The sequence below is a fragment of the Perca fluviatilis genome, chromosome 1, assembly GCF_010015445.1.
Source record: "Perca fluviatilis chromosome 1, GENO_Pfluv_1.0, whole genome shotgun sequence".
Taxonomy (NCBI): domain Eukaryota; kingdom Metazoa; phylum Chordata; class Actinopteri; order Perciformes; family Percidae; genus Perca; species Perca fluviatilis.
The window spans coordinates 4,299,188-4,311,572 of NC_053112.1; the positions used below are offsets into that span (position 1 = coordinate 4,299,188).

General features: G+C 41.5%; 1 pseudogene; it reads left to right on the top strand.

Annotated features, from left to right (window-relative positions):
- Window positions 1-9,729, top strand: part of LOC120563103 — a 30,434-nt pseudogene extending 20,705 nt beyond the window's left edge.
- Window positions 9,730-12,385: the final 2,656 nt, after the last annotated feature.

Below are 12,385 nucleotides of genomic sequence, written 5' to 3' on the forward strand. Positions count from 1 at the left end.
TCGTTGCATAGTCTGCTGGGTTGAGCTCAGTGGGAACATGGTGCCACTGTTCAGGTCGTGTTGATCTTCGTATGCGCTGCACTCTACTGCTTACGTGGACATAGAACCGTCTAGTCTCATTGTAGATGTAACCTTACACGACTTTGCTGTCCGTGTAGAAATGTGTGGCATCCAGGTCAACATTGATTTCTGAAGTGACGAGCTCAGCTAGCTCCACTGGCAACACTACTGCACACAGCTCCAATCTCGGTATTGTGTGTTCTGGTTGTGGTGCAAGTTTTGCCTTACCTAGAACAAACCCTACTTGGCGGTCTCCTTCAGCATCTATAACTTTGATATAGGCAACGGCGGCTATGGCTTTGGTTGAAGCATCACAGAAGATACAAAGTTCTTGCCGTTGAGCTCTGGAGAGGGAGACTGGTGCATACGTTCTTGGGATACGGAGACTTTCCAGATCTTTCAGGGAGTCTCTCCATGCTGTCCACAACTTCCCTTTATCAGAAGGTAATGGGGAGTCCCAGTCACCCACTTCCATGCTGAGCTCACAAAGGATAGCTTTGCCTTGGATGGTAACTGGAGCAACAAATCCCAGGGGGTCGTATAGACTGTTAACTGTAGACAGGAAACCCCGACGAGTGTATTGCTTATCTTCGTCTACAACCTTGAATGTAAACGTGTCCGTCTCAAGCTCCCAAATGATTCCAAGGCTATGTTGTGTTGGCAACGTGTCTGTACCAAGCTCCAGATCCTTCAAGTTGTTTGCGTAGTCTTGGGAGGGAAAGGCTCTCATTACCTCACTGCTATTTGACGCAATCTTATGCAACCTGAGGTTCGAGCAAGCAAGTGTCTTGTGTTCTTTTGAGCAGGTTGATGGCAGCTTCTTCGCAGGGCAGTGACATCAAGCCATCGTCCACATAGAAATCCCGATCTATGAACTGCTTGACATCCAACCCGAAGTCAGCCTCGCCATCCTGCGCTTAACGTTTAAGGCTGTAGATAGCAACAGCTGGAGAGGGGTTGTTGCCAAAAACGTGTACTTTCATGCGGTATTCAATGATGTCCTTGTGAAGGTCGCTATCCTTAAACCAAAGGAATCTCAAAAAGTTCCTGTCCTCCTCTCTGACCAGGAAAGAGTGTAACATTTGCTCTTTATCCGCTGTAACTGCGATGGACTCTTTTCTGAAACGAATCAGGACTCCGAGAAGGGTGTTTTTAAGATCTGGACCTGTTAAAGTACATGGTTCAGCGAAACCCCTTCGTATTGTGCGCTGGAATCGAATACCACCCGTATCTGACCTGGTTTCTTTGGGTGGTAAACGCCAAAGGTTGCAAGGTACCAATGTTCCTCTTCTTCCCTCAGAGGAGGATCAATCTCTGCATGGTCATTTTGGAATATTTTTTCCATGAATGAAAGGAAATGGTCTCTCATTTCCGTTTTCCTGTCGAAGTTGCGCCTGAGCCGTTTTAGTGCCTGTGCTCAATTGTCGGGAAGGCGGCGTCTCTGTGACTTGAAGAGGAGAGGCGCTACCCAATTGTTAGCATCGTCCTTTGGAGCCCTTGTTCCATTATATTTAGGAAGGCCTTGTCTTCAATCGAGAGAGATGTTTTATTATCGTCTTTTGTCCTTTGTAATACAGTACACTCAAGGTGATTTTCCTCCTTGTCACAGTTGGTATCATCTCTGAGGTATCCCCTGAGGAGGTCTTTTGACAGAGAGTCGCTGTATCTTTCTTTGATGAGCAGCCGGTTGGGACAAGGTTGAAAGAGAGATGGGCGACCATTTTCTAGCGTGCTTGTAAAGAGGGTGTTGATGGTGGATGGTTTATGAACCTTTCCCAAACAGACATCTCCAACGATGACCCACCCTAAGTCAAGCCTCTGAGCATAGGGGGCATTGTGAGGCCCATTGATCTGTTCCCTAACCTTGTGCACTCTTATACGATACGATACGATACAACTTTATTGTCAGCCAAAGGCTGAAATTCTTTGTACATGATGTCCCTTCCTAGGAGAAGCAAGATTGGGGCTTTGTGGTCGATTTCAGGAATCTGAAAAGCTACAGATGTAAGGTGAGCATGGTGAAGTGCAGCATCTGGAGTGGGGATTTCTGATCTATTGTTAGGGATCTGATTACATTCGATCAGTGTAGGGAGAGGTAGATACACATGACCATCCAGAGATTTGATTTGGTAATCACTTGCCCGTCTTCCAGCTGTCTCTGTTACTCCTGCACATGTCTTCAGGGAGTAAAGCCTGGTTCAGACAGCAGGATAATTAGGCCAATTTTAGCCCCGATTCACCCCTCCCGACAATCTTAAGGATGCTCCGATAATCGTAAAATAATCTGATCAGATATTCCTGCCGTGTGTGGTGTGTTAAGACTGCTCTCGTCTGCTCGGAAGGACGTCGGGATCGCTCCGATCTCAAATCGGGGATATCCAACATGTTGGATTTATTTGGCCCGATTTCTCTTCGTGTGTGGTGTCCCCCAGGGACAAATGAGCACGCAGCCTGTGGACTGTGTAGCCAATCAGAAAGCGAGGTGACGAGGCGGCAAGGAAAGCACCAGGAAACAAAATCAAAACAGCCGGCGGCATGGCGCACCAGAAAGTCCGGTGGACGTCGGAGATGGAGGACCAACTTGTCGACCTGTGGCAACACCGTGAATGTTTGTACAACGTTTTGTGTAAAGAATATCATAACCAAAATGACAAGGAGAGGAATTGGGCAGAAATTGCTGCTGCACTTGAGATACCAGGTAATGTTTATCTACACTACCCATCGCTAGCATGACGATAACATTCATTCATATAAATGTCTCATGTTTGTTCATGTCAGTGGAAGAAGGGAAGACGTGGGCCACAACTTTAAGAACCCAGTTCAGCAAGCTTCTGAAAACTAAACCAAGTGGGACTTTTGAAAAGCCACTAACAAGCCAACAACGATGGCTTATGAAGACACTGATGTTTCTGAGGAAGCATGTCACCCAACGTGCCACTGAAAGCAGCGTATGTAGCCTAATTGTTGACTGTTCATCAATATTTAAATTTTATGTCTAAAAAGCCATTCATATATTTTTATATAGCTGCCTCAATCAATTAAATATGGCCTGGCTGCAGAGTGGGACCCCTTGAGTGATCCAGATGACGACGTCTCTCTGATGTCAGACGAAACATCTGCTGAGGAACCATCTATTATCCAGAATGATGACGACCTTTCCCCTCCTGTACCTCGTACACCTACTGCGAAGAGACTAAAGAAAAGCCAATCTGCTGATGCCATTGAAATGGAAAAATTGAAACTTTTACAGCAGATGTCAACTGCTTTTACGGCTGGTAGAAGCAAATCTATTGCTGATAGTGACAGCAACTTTGGAGTAAGTAGCTGAGGAGTTGAGGTCAATTAAAAACACTGTGGTAAAGACAAGACTAAAGAGAAAAATAATGAATGATGTATATGAGGCTCAGGAGAATGATGCACAGGCATCTAACTCATACCAGCTGCCACCTAGTATTTACCCTGTACCCTCCTCTGTACATATGCCCAACACACAACCAACCCCTCTACACACATATACAACTCCACAAGAACCACCTCACCACATGCCTCTACCCATAGGAACACAACTGCTACCGAATCAGTACCAGCTTCAAAATAATGAGACTCATAGCTACAGGAGAATGCTAGAAGACAATGAGTGAATACAGATTTAAGGGTAGATTGTCAGTCATGGTTCTCAAGGTTTACTACAACTACCTCTGATTTTTGTGGTTAATCAGAAAAACAATGCATTATAACTGCATTATAACTGAAGATGCATCAAATGCATCTTCAGTTATAATTGTATACATCCTTTATTGATGTCTTTTGTTTTATTTACATTTCGGCCTTTTTGTTATATCAAGGCCTTAAGTTGTATTTTACCACACAAATGCTTAACCATTTCACCATAAGTGACATGAACAAATGTTTTATTGGATTGCTTATATCCTGAAGTTATTTATTTTTCCAAGCAGTCTGTTTTTTGTTTTCAATTTTAATCTCTACCCAATTGTTGTGAATTAACTTCCAAGATTGAATTCTGTAATGTCATAGTAATACTACAAGGAGTAGAAAAAGTAACAACATTATTTCATTAAAATATGATGATGCTAAACCATTTGGTTATACAGACAGTTTAATTTGTTGCTCAGGGAATTTCAGGTGGCACTAAATATCAAAATATTAATGTTGAATACAAACAAAGTTGTGAATATACAATTTTGTAAACCTTAAAATATTGCAAAGTTAAGGCAGTTCAGTGTCAATTTGTTATTCATGTTCCATTTCCAGACACTTACAATTTGTAACTTATACTGAAGAAACAAGGAAAAAAAGCTGTATTTGCAGAACTATACATCTGTCAATCTTGTCTCCAGGTACCCTCCACAAATCTGTGGTCACCGTCTTCTGGGTCAATCAGGGCTGGAGGTGCATATGTGTCAGACCGAATCCCACACAAATAATTGTGGAGACACACACAAGCTAAGGCCACCTTCTGTACCTTGTCTGGGTTGAGCATTATGGTGGTGAGGAATACTCTCCACCTGTTTGCAAGTATTCCGAATCCATTTTCCACAACTCTGCGTCCTCGAGAAAGCCTGTAGTTAAAAACTCTCTGCTGATAGTCCATCTGACGAAATGAGTATGGCTTCATGAGGTCTGTGCGCAAAGGATAAGCATCGTCGCCCAGGAACACAAAGGGTGCTTGTATGTCTGATTGTGGAAGTGGTTTTGCTGCAGGGATATTAAGAAGGCCCTGGTCCAGTGCTTTCTTGAAATCTGACTCATTAAACACTCCAGCATCTGATGCTCTTCCCTGTGCTCCCACACTGAAATACAGAAACTGGTACTTGGCATCAAAAATAGCCATCATTAACACAGAAAACCGCCCCTTGTAATTACGGAAGATACTTCCACTATGAGCTGGGGGAAAAATGTTTATATGTTTCCCATCTAGGGCTCCAAGGCAATGGGGGAACTGCCACTTTTGATGAAAATCTTGTGCTATGTCCAGCCATTCCTCCTCTGTAGTTGGTGTCTGAAATGACAGATTTATGCATCAGGGCAAAGCTCTTAAATAATTCAACTTTCAGTGAGGACCACTGTAATATTTGAAGTGATATCAAATATTTGTTAAATACTTTAGACTATTTAAAATATATATATATATATATATATATATATATATATATATATATATATATATATATTCAAATGTTTTATTACTGTTTTTATCTAAATACTTGTTTGATAAAACAAAAATAGACCACAAGCATTATGTGTTTAATTTCATTTGTGTGTATTTAAAAAAACGACAACAAACATTTCATTAGTAATGTAATCAACTTTAGACATTACCTTGAGATAATCCTTAGCTAATGCTCGGTACAGGGCTTCACATGTTTCAGTGACAATCTGGGACATGGTTGACTTTCCAACTCTAAACTGGAAGGACTCTCCTACAAGATAAAGAAACAACATTAAGTGGCATTCACCCGATTTAGTAAAAGTAAACACAATAAACGAAACAGGCTGTTGCAAACAAACCTGTTGCCAAAAATCTTAGTGTTAACACCAGTCTCTCCTTCGCAGAAATGGACAGCCTCATGTTTGTATCCTGCTTTGTGATCAACGGGGCTACTTTATTGAGGACAAACTTAAGCTCCTCCACATTCATGCGAAGTAGCTCCTTGACCCCTTCTCTGTCAGAAACCTGTAAAATATAACAATACAAATAAAGTCGATGGACATAACTACATCCACAACTGCAGTCCACCAGAGTACATGGAAACGAATATATGAACGTTATTTCAACGGTAATTAATCTGTGTAGTACGTAACGACATGTCTATGAGAAAAAACAACAACTCACCTCCATGTCAAATCGGTTCGTGTGTGATGTGTTGATTTTGCCGTGTGCTGCGCACCACACACTGTACGACCAAAACTGTTAGATCCGTGATTTTTTATCGCCGTGTGTGGGGTCTCTCAGGATTGGAAAATCGGCCGACAATTTTAAAAGCGTCCCGTGTGAACCAGACTTAAGGTGACCTGGGCCCTTCTTCCTTGAAAAGATCAAAGAACTCTGGCTGAGCCAATGACCTGTTACTTTGGTCATCAAGGATAGCATACAGGCTTACTGCTCTGTCTGGATGACTTGACTTAAAGACTCTAACAAGACAGATCTTCGAGCAAGACCTGCCACTTAGGTCTCCACCACAGACGCTAGTACACAGGGCATGCAACACTTTGTTCCTCCCCGCCATGCTCTATGGCAGGGTCTATGGTCTTAACGATCCAGGGCAGAGGTCCAGGATGTAAAGCTGTGTGGTGACCTTCACTCTCACACTCTGAGCGTTTCACACTGACCTTGCAGTTTCTGCCAAGATGTGATTTTGATTCGCAACATCTGAAACATATCCTGTTGTCTTTAAGAAAGGCTTTTTGGTCTTCAAGAGATTTCCCTCTAAAACTGCGACATCTTTGCAGAGGGTGAGGCTTCCTATGTATGGGGCACTGCCTGTCAGGCTCCTCAGTCTTCTTTTCGGTCCTCTCGACATTGGAGGGGTAAGACACTTCCGTTTTATGGACTGAAATAGGCGCTCTCTGAATGCTTTGTTTGAGGGCAGGCTTGTCTGATTTGGACAGGGCCATGTTGAACATGGTGAGGTCGAAGCTAGGGTCATTCCTAGTGGTTGCTTGATGGCTGACAAAGTCCACGAAAAAGGGAAATGGTGGAAACGGTACTCTGTTTTGTTGTTTGTACCGCGTGCCTTCATTTATCCATTTCTGTTACATCTTATAGGTGAACTTTTGTGCAATGGGGTTGACCCCACGTGAAGTATCCAGGAAGGCTAGGCCTGGCAGATCTCCCTCAGCCTTGGCGGAAAGAACCTCCATCAACAGATCCCACAGCTCTCTCAATTTCTGAGAATCTTTATTATGTATCGTGGGAAACGCATCAAGTCTCTTGAAGAGTGCACTCTCTACGGCCTCTGGCGATCCATAACAGTGCTCCAGTCTTTCCCACACCATTGTAAGACCTCTTTCAGGTTGATTTACATTAACCGCCCTGATCCGCCTTGCATGTCCAGCAGACTCATTTCCTAGCCTTTTGACTAAGAGGTCTATCTCTTCCCCAGCTGATAGGTCTAGGCCTCTGATTACATTGAGGAATGAAGCTCGCCAGGCTCTGAAGCTTTCGGGGCGATCATCAAACTGTAGCAGTCCGGTGCTGACAAGTTCACAGCGAGCAAAGAACCTTACAAAGTATGTCATGCCTTGACTGTCATGTGGGTTACCTGCTATTGAAGTGCTGTGGTGTGGAGCTGGTGGATGGTTGCGGTCATTCATTCCTCCTCTCCTGATCCAACCATCGCTCTCTCTCCCTTTAGCAGTATAGGTCTGGTCTGTTCTAGGTTCAACCTTCATTGCCTGTTGCGTAGGAACATTACTTGGAAGGAGGGTGTTGTTGTCCTTCACTTGGTTAATGTGGGGAGCTGGAACAATTCTATCTTGATGTGGCATAGAAGTTACATATCCTAACTCATACTCATTAATGGGTTCCATTTCCGGCATTGACTGAAGGCTTTTGTGTGATACGGAATGTTGAAGCACATATTCAGAAGTACGCTCTTCAGGGTCTTTAGGCTTGAGTGGGAGGTCTATTTTGCAACTACGTTTTTCCCCATCGGTGTCTGTGGCTGCCTCAAGGACCTCTGCCTCAGCAATGGCAGCTGCTGCTTCTTTCGCCATTTTCAATATGTCTAGTGATGCATCTAAGCGTGCCCTCTCTATCTTCATTTGCATTTGTTTTTCAGCAAATGCAACTTGTGCTTTTGCTGCTTCTGCCTTAGCACGTGCAATGGCTGCTGCTTTACTTGTTGATGAAGTGCTTGAGCTTTTCCCAGAGCATGAGGCGGCAGACCTGGTCTCAAACGTGGTTGCCAATTTTTCTTCCATGTCGTGGCAATGGATGAAGTTGTCTGTGTTAGTGTTGCCTTAGTTGTAGCCTTCTCTCTTAGCTGTAACGTACAGGCAGTAACTCCAATCAGCTCAAACTTGTTGTCCAGCCCGCTAGAAAGCTCTCATTTCACTGTCTTGTCCTGCATGTACGTAACCCTGTGCAGTCTGACTAGCAGCTAAACACCTTCCACCATCAACCACTGGAGACTGGGATCGTCGTAACTCGGTTTATTTGATTTAGAAAGGGTGAAACTGGGAAATTAAACACAATTACCTGTTACTTACATATTGATAAGTCCCAAACATTATACAGTGATAGTTGTAAAACAATATAACTACACGCCACTGTAATGCGGTAGTATATACAGTAGCTAACATGTAAGCTGAAATAAAGGCAATATGTAATGTATTGTTATACAGTTTACGTAATGTAACCTATATTGTTTATCTAAATAAACTAAAATACACTTACATGTAGCACAACCCAAGATAATAGTGGCAAACTAGCTTACTAAAGCATACTGTCAGTCTAATATGAGCTATCAATCATCACCAAAAATATACATAGACAATACTTATACAAATATATAAGAACAGTATGTCAGCATCTATTTAACATACCGAGAAACCCTTCTGACCAAGAACAGATCCAAATTTTCTTTCGTACCACAAGCCATAAAAGCCTTAAATCAGTCAGAATAAGCTAGTCGTCCAGCTGGTCTGACCATACCCAAGGGTGTATAGTGTATTGTAGTGTGTGATGTATATTCTTCATGTTTTGTTTGTCGGTGTCTGATATAAGAATTATTTTTTTGTATCATATGTCTGATGTCTTGTTATAAAGTGCCTTGTGATTGTGCCGCAAACCCAACTGCCCCACGGGGACAATAAAGTTATCTACTACTTTGAATGCTACCAAAGGCATGGAACGTGGAAGATTGACGTGGATAATATGGAGAGATCATAACACAAAACCATGAGGCTGTCCTGCTCACATACAACTTCCTGATTAAATCCCATGGTGCAATGGTCCTACAGAAAAACATTTAAGTGAACTAATGTCCTGATGGGGACAGAACAATAAGTAGTATATAATAGTATAATAAGTATAAACTGCTGCTATGTTGTGTCTCATTCTCTCCCTCAGATTCCTGTGAACTCACATTGGACACAAACACAGTGAACAGAAGACTCAAACCGTCTGACAACAACAGGAAGGTGACACGGGTGGAGGAGAAGCAGCCATATCCTGATCATCCAGAGAGGTTTGACTCCTGGTGGAAACAGCTGCTGTGTAGAGATGGTCTGACTGGTCGCTGTTACTGGGAGGTCGAATGGAGAGGAGATGTTTTTATATCGGTGAGTTACAGAGGAATCAGGAGGAGAGGAGACAGTGAAGACTGCAATTTTGGATGGAATGATCAGTCCTGGAGTTAGAGGTGCTCTGATGATCATGGTTACTCTGTCTGGCACAATAAGAGAAGAACACCCATCTCCTCCTCTTCTGTCTCTGATAGAGTAGCAGTGTATGTGGACTGTCCTGCTGGCTCTCTGTCCTTCTACACAGTCTCCTCTGACATGCTGATCCACCTCTACACCTTCAACACCACATTCACTGAACCTCTTTATCCTGGGTTTAGGTTAGATTGGCCTGGTTCAGTGTCTCTGTGTTCTCTGTAGGACGGAGAGTCTCCTCCTGTGCACAGAAACACTCACACTGCTGACCAAACACACACAATCTCTTTGTCAATCAAACTCTAAATTACAAGAGAACAACACATTAAAGGAGTCACTAATATATACACTTTATAATAACTGCCACTGATTAATTGTAAATTGATAGTTAAACTTTAGTTAATAGTTATTTTACTGTCAACAAACAATGAAATGGTGATTTATAATGTCTACTAATAATTAGTATTAACCAGTGTTGGGAAGGATACTTTCAAAACGTATTTCGTTACAGAATACAGAATACATGCCCACAAATGTAATTTGTAACGTATTCCGTTACGTTACTCAATCTGAGTAACGTATTCTGAATACTTGGATTACTTCAGGATTACTTCCACATTGAATTGCGTTTTATAAGTGTAGGAATGCAGCTATCACATCCAGCTTACTAAACAGGCCTATAATGGTGTGTTCTTTTTATTCCAACTAGCTGAATGTGTACCTGAACAAGCAGATAGATTATTGTATTGGTAGTCCCGAAATGCATACTACAAAAATCTAACCGCAGTCTTGCTACCACGAGCTAATTTTAGCTAACGTTAGCTAGCATGTCAAACGGGGCTAGTCAGTCTTTAAACGGCTCTGGAGCTAGTAAATCAGCACGTAGGAGAATGTAAAGTCGCACGTCAATGTTAAAATAGCAAGGTGACCAGTAAAACTACAGCAGACGACTACTCTTGGCTAATTAAAAAAATAGCTTACTTTAAGATGCTTCTTCAGGTTGGAGGTGGAGTATGATCGATTTAAATATTTTCTGGGAGTTCTGGAAAATGCATAGAGTTGCCTTAATTTAGTCAGAGAGAATAAACTCGTGAAACAGAGAAGTATCGTCATGTAATCCATTGATTTCAACGATGTAACTGTATTCTAAATACCAACGATTTAAATTGTAACTGTAACGGAATACAGTTACTCATAATTTGTATTCTGAATACGTAACGCCGTTACATGTATTCCGTTACTCCCCAACACTGGTATTAACTTAAGTTTAGTTAACTATCAATTTACCATTAATTAGAGATAGTTATTATAAAGTTTTACCAAATAATAGACTATATAGACTCACGACACGGCTGTGGTTTGAAATACCTTTAAATATGGTTCCTTTCAGGCTTTTGCGGCACTTCTGTGAAACTTTTTACTACATTTGTTTAAAAACTTGAGCAAAGATGATCTCTAACTAAAGATAGGTTAGGTTAGGTTACTTTATTGGTACCCATAGGTAAAGTAGTTTCACAGTCTAAGAGGCATGACATCCTTAAAACTTTGTAGACCATACAACACACAACACACAAACACACAAAACATTAAAACATATAAAAACAGGTAGTAAAACATAGAAAAAAAGAGGAATAGAAAACAGTACATGACCAGAGTGCTTGTGCATTTTGTGCAAATAATTTTACCGTTTGTTTAACAGAGTGATTGCCGCTGGTACAAAACTATTTTTAAATCTTGTAGTTTTAACTTTTAACCTCCGTCCAGAGGGAAGATATTGGAATTCCCTATTCAGAGGGTGTCTTCTTTGATAGCCGTAGCTAGCCGCTGTAGTTGTTTAGCATACAGGGATGTAGGGTGTAGCTGGGTCTCCTCAGTCAGCTTACTTGACATTTTAGCTCATCACACACAGCGCCAATGGTCTGAAACGGTACCCACTTCCTGTCTCCTAAAAGGGTCGTGGCCTCGTTTGAAAGTGTAGTGAACGTCGTGTGGATGAATGAAAAGGTATTTGTATAGTTAAGTAATTTTTCTCAAACAAAGTTAATTTTCTCCTCATGTGTCCGTCTGAAACATAACATGTTAGTGTCAGAATGTTCTTGAGATATGAAACTTGTTGAAGAATGGCTCCAATATTTACTTTGGTGATTACAAGGATAAAGAATCGCTCATAATCTGTGTTCATGTTCACTTCTCCAGTTGGAATCAATCCACTCAGGACCTGCCGCTAGTCTCCTAAAGAGACAGACAAGAAATAACTTTTGAGTTGGGGTAAACCATCTCTTACTTTAGTATAACGTTTGCTTCAGAAAGCTGCTCACCATTGGTTTAGATGGGTTTGCTTCCAGCTGGCAGCCAATCAGAGTGTGGGCCTGCAGAGTGACCAGCAGAAGGCAGCAGATCCACAAATACTGAAATATTCAAAATGGAGAGAAACACTGAAGACTAAAGATCAAAAGTGTCACATAAAAAATGTGTTGCAGAAAAATGTTTGCGTCCTCTGCAGCTGTTTAAACTTTTAAATATATAAATAAAGGAAATAATGAGATTGCTTTCTGTCTGGCTCATTGAGCTTTTAATCTCATCTGATGTCTGTATTAAAAACACTGTGTAGCAAGAACAATGATTTACAGTTTGAGTTTAATCTGATAATTGTGAAAATGAGATGAATGTTTCTGTGATTCTGTAAAGAAAGGCTTGTTAAATCACTTTTATTCTGTCTATAATTAATGTAATAAGTTGAACGTTTTTGATTCTGTAATGAAGAGAAAGAAATATAAAGTGATCATTTCTCTGCTGTTTGTTCACAGCGCATGAATATGTTAAAGGAAAGTTCCACCCTATAATAAGTACGGCATATTAGTCTGATCAGCAGTGTGTTGTATTTTATTCACATCACAAGAAAATCAAACATTTACTGATGATT